Below are 4,103 nucleotides of genomic sequence, written 5' to 3'. Positions count from 1 at the left end.
ATTAGGGCACCCTCTGTGTGACAACAGGACCTATCTAGTCCTAGCTTCCTATATACAGGGTCCCTGGCAAGGTACCACCAGAGTGCTGGTCCCATCCTTACTCTTCACTGGAGCCTCAACTGCTTAACTAGATGGCCCACCACTATGTCTCTTCACCTACAGTGAGCTCCAGGAATCTAGCCTATGATGATAACTTATCTATTTGGCACCCCACAGTATTTCTCTGGGATAAATGACCTCAGACTCCATGGTGTCTTCTGTCTTATCTGGCAAACTGCTCTACCCCTTATACAGTATGCCTAGGGTAATGCCCACATGGTGCCACAGAGGAGACTTGAAAGTAAACGTAGGGAGCTCTCACCGGATAGATTCCGCGTCCCCAGTGTCCCGTGCTAACACGTCCAGATACGCCCCCGATCCAGGCAAGAGAACAGCAAAAAGAAAAATGTAGTAGGACGGAGCACGCTAGGACTACTGAGTTAAAAAATAATCAATCTTTATTAGTAGCTTCCATTAAAAACATAATGCAAAATTAGCAAAACTAGAACTCCCTAGCTTGACGCGTTTCGTGGCTCAAGGCCACTTCATCAGAAGCTTTAACAGTTAATCTAGACAGGATTCAGTAAAAAGGAAAATAACCTTGCTTGTTCCCTGCCACCTGCTCATTTCCCATTGGTTGCTGCTCTGCTCAGTATACATAAGTCACAAAAGTCACACACATCTTCTAGCAAAAGGATTGGGGCAGCTCTGCTGTTTTAACTCAGTTTAGGCTTATTTTGCTCTGTAGTAGCAACGTGTGCTGTTTTTGACTTTGGCTTCCCTTTTATATTTCCTTAGAGAATAGAATATAATACAATTGATATTGTTACCAGCTGCTGCCATCTAATGGAGCTCTTTTGAAACTCTGCATTCTTTAACAACTCAAATAGGTTATGATGATGGTTCTGCTTTTTGTAAGGAATGTTTTAATATTGTAAGGGGCATATGTATCGCCCACTTTCTATCCATTTCTATGGGATCTTAGAAGTTTATTTATAAAATGGTACATTCTATCTTTCACCCATTGCTAAATATGCTTCTAAAAATTCTATAGAAATGAAAAAGTGGGTAAATGTTGAATAGATTTTGCCTGGTGTTTTACTGGCTCAGAACACCACAAGGAAAACACCTCACTGAAAAACACCATACAAGAAAAAGTAATTCTTCTCCAATCTGCCCAAAAAATGCCTGTGGATTTTTAGGCCAAATTTGCATCTTGTCCATTGGTGTTTTTCACCTTGCCCACCCGCCCCTCTCTGACATCACAAAAGGGGCAGGGCATGCAGGCAACGTTCTATAAATAGTAAAGTGTCAAGGCAGAAGCAGGGCATAATAAGATCACCTGTGTATGGTTGGCATGGATCCCATGGGTTCTGGGCCAGCCCACACATCACTTCTTGTTTAAATTATACCTCTATCGCCTGAAAGGGATAACTGCCCTACTAACTGTTATATTATGTACAGCCCAATCATACTGTGCATATCTGCATTTATGTGAGATTTGCTTGTATCAGAATAGGCATTTATAGAGCAGTACAATTTATTTACGACCACTAGAATGCAATTAAAATGATGTCTATGGAGAATGAGATGAACAAAGGAAAATGTACCTTGCATACAATAAACTGTTTTCTCATACCCTAAATTCTATTTAGGGGAAATAAAAGATAGATAAACAGAACATAAAAACTGAATACATTTACTATAACCGTCAATAATTTCCTATGCATGTGGGCAATCTTCTGGGAGGTAACATTAGTGAAAACTAAAGTTTACACAAAGCAAGAGCTTCTTTCCTCTTTCAGTATCATAACCCTATGCTAGAGGGATTATTGCCTGCAAACATCTTCCCTTTTTATTATCAATCATAATAAAAATATTTTGCCTTCTTGGCAGTGTTTATAAGAATTCCAGCTATGCACCATTGTTTTGGAAGTCTGTTGTCATGCACAGCAATCAGGTTTTCCATCGATGGTGCTGGAATGTTCACTGTACAGCTAAGGTTGTAAAATGAAAGATTCTGACTAGTCATAGAGAGAGAAGCTGCTAACTTATATTAATGTACAAGACCAAATAGGACAATTTTGGTGTTGCAGTTTTAGGGACTAATTTTATTAAGATAAAATATGTAATTTGATGCTAAAAAATTATGTGCCTTACATACAAAAACAGATAACGAATTTACCAGCCAATGTAAACTGTAATGATATTAGGAGTCGGTGGACAGTTATACAATGGTATAAATGCAGTTGTTTACACAAATCCCGGGACTGGCAGTGATTGGGAGCTGTCTTTGAAGCCAGCTGAACAGGTACAGTATTTCTATACTAGAGGTTGAAAACACTACACTTTCTGACCACTATTTAATAAATTGTTCTGAATATACTGGACAGAATAATGGCTATTTAAGGGTACATTTTCTGCAGGCACATACAGAGTAGGATCTTGTTTTGTGTCTGTGTGAGTTATTAAATTGCCCTAGTTTTGTTGTATATTCATTACAGGGCAGTATGTTGATTTTATATATTGATATATTGAATATATGGTTTATATTTTATTACTTTTATCCGTTCATAAATGATATAGCAACATATGAATAAAACAGATTACAAACAGAGGTAAGATTTAATGCAGTTTACAATGTAAGAGAATGTACGTCAATGAGGAGGTTTGCTAATAAAGTTACATTAGAAAAAAAAATGATAAAGGTCATAGGGCATGCCTGGATATGCAAATGTCATAGGTGATGTAGCAGATAGAAAATGGCCTCCTGGTTAAAGCAGATCTTTGAATCTGGAAAATGGGACAGTTAAGGCTAACGGAGGGTGATCAGACAGAGAAAATCATGTAGTTTGGGTGGGGAATATGTGCCCAACCCTAAGACATGGTAAGGATTTATAGGGTTTACATGTCCTTTAAAACAATGAAGACCTCTGCAGCATACATAGTGGGTACGGTTTAGTATTCTGGTTAGCTCATACCCTGACACCACCGTGTGCAGTTCAGTCCCTTTGGGAAGAAGAAGGATGCTATCAATTAAATAAGCCCTATATACAAGCTCCTGCTAGGGGGCATGTAAAGAGCATTGCTAGCTCTCTGCACAGTAAGGGCAACTGTGGTCACTCTGATTTACCCATAGATATTCACATATTTTGTTATAGTCTTCTCACAAGTTTTGTAACATACAAAGAAAAGTTAGTATCTGCTGAAAAGGGGCATTGCAATCTGTGCCACGTTAAGCTTGGTTGGTGGGCATAAAATTAGATCAAACAAAGACATTTTCAATGAAAGCTAGTGATATGCACGGTGCCATCGCCGCTTTAAGTTGGCCATACACAGACAGATTTAAGCTGCTGATTCGGGTCCTTCAAACCAATTTAGCAGCTTGTCTGCCTATGTCTGGGCCACATGTCGATTGGGCATTCTTGATTTTTCTGTTTGACTGAGGACTGTATCGGCTCATCTACATGGTCCTCACCTTGACTTTTGGTATCCCCTTCATTGTAATTCAATTGTGTGGCCCTAGGGTATGTGTGCATAGACTATTGTGAATCAGATCCAGGCAGGCGACACCTTTTTCGCCTCATTTCTGCCACTAGATTTTGCAGCAAGTATTCAGAAGCAGGCAAAGAGGTTTCAAAAATATTGTCACACTGTATGAGATCTCGTAGAAAGAGGGTGATTAGGGGGCTTCCTATTAGAGAACTAAAGACATCCAGGAACCCATTATCCAGAAATATGGCAATGCTTATTCCCACAGTGTTTATTTAAACAAAGAATTATCTTTTTTACTCTATTATAAGACAGTACCCTGTAAGGTATAGTAGGTAAGCTGCATAAATTCTCATGGAATTAAAATAGTCTTACTGTTTTTTTTTCCATATATGTAAATGTTTAGTTGACTTAAAATATGGTGAACCAAATTAAAGAGATATCCCTTATCCAGAAAACCCCATGTCTCAAGCAGTCTGGATAATAGCTCCTATATTGTATTTTTCCAAACAGTAGTTTTGGTACTGGAGCATATGGTTGTTTGTGTGAAAAAAGAGGTCAAACAAAAAAAG

This window comes from Xenopus tropicalis, chromosome 1, assembly GCF_000004195.4.
Source record: "Xenopus tropicalis strain Nigerian chromosome 1, UCB_Xtro_10.0, whole genome shotgun sequence".
NCBI lineage: Eukaryota > Metazoa > Chordata > Amphibia > Anura > Pipidae > Xenopus > Xenopus tropicalis.
This window is presented reverse-complemented; position numbering follows the sequence as displayed.